Consider the following 864-nt stretch of genomic DNA (forward strand, 5'->3'; position numbering starts at 1 on the left):
TAAGTTATTTAAAGAAAATTTTGTCTAAAGTCACTCTAAGGTAGTTTAGAACTATCACAACCCATTTATTATATTATTTAAGATTTAATCTTCAATTTGATTCACAGTCTGGGACTGTTAAAAACTTAACAGTTCAAGTCTTAACCAAGGACTGAGAGATGTTAAGGTAACGTCTGAGCATATAGGCAGTTCAGAATAAAGTGGATTATTATTATTATTATTATTGTTGTTATTGTTATTATTATTATTCGGAACGACATCGAAAATACTATGTTAAATTGGTCGATAGTAAATTGAAGCGATTTCCTCTAATGATACCTTCTTTCGTCGCGGTGATGAGAGAAAGCCTTCCCACCCAAGAAAATAAAAGCTTGAGCACTGGTCGACTAAGTCCCAAGGTGGACTAGCAAGATGGTCATCCCAAAAACAACAAAAGCACTTCGGGAAGACGGAACTTCCTTTTCACTTTCCATTCTATCAAGCCCTTCTAATCACAAAGCTGTTCTGTTCAATTCAAATAGTTCGCTTCAAACAGTAGCGATATGATTCCCCTCATGGGGAAAGTCCCGGGAGGAGGGGGGGGGACTAAAATGGCGCCAGTCCCTTTTTCCCTCACTGACGCATTACAGCCTCGCCCGACGTGATATAAAATGGTTGCTGCGACGGCCCCGAACTCAGCATAGTCAAGTACCCTGTAGCGTGAAGGCGGTCCCACGGGCCGATTACCAATAGATGGTGCCATCTAAAGCTAAAGCGCCCAATGGCGACTATGGGCGGAGTTTGGAATTGCCAAGTGGCCAATGAGAACCTAAGCAACTGCTGGTGGCAGGGCCTCCCCGCGCGGCTCTGGGCGGTGCTGGGATA

Source organism: Pituophis catenifer, unplaced genomic scaffold (genome assembly GCF_029215685.1).
Source record: "Pituophis catenifer annectens isolate HBS135680 unplaced genomic scaffold, rPitCat1.0.hap2 SCAF_1, whole genome shotgun sequence".
NCBI lineage: Eukaryota > Metazoa > Chordata > Lepidosauria > Squamata > Colubridae > Pituophis > Pituophis catenifer.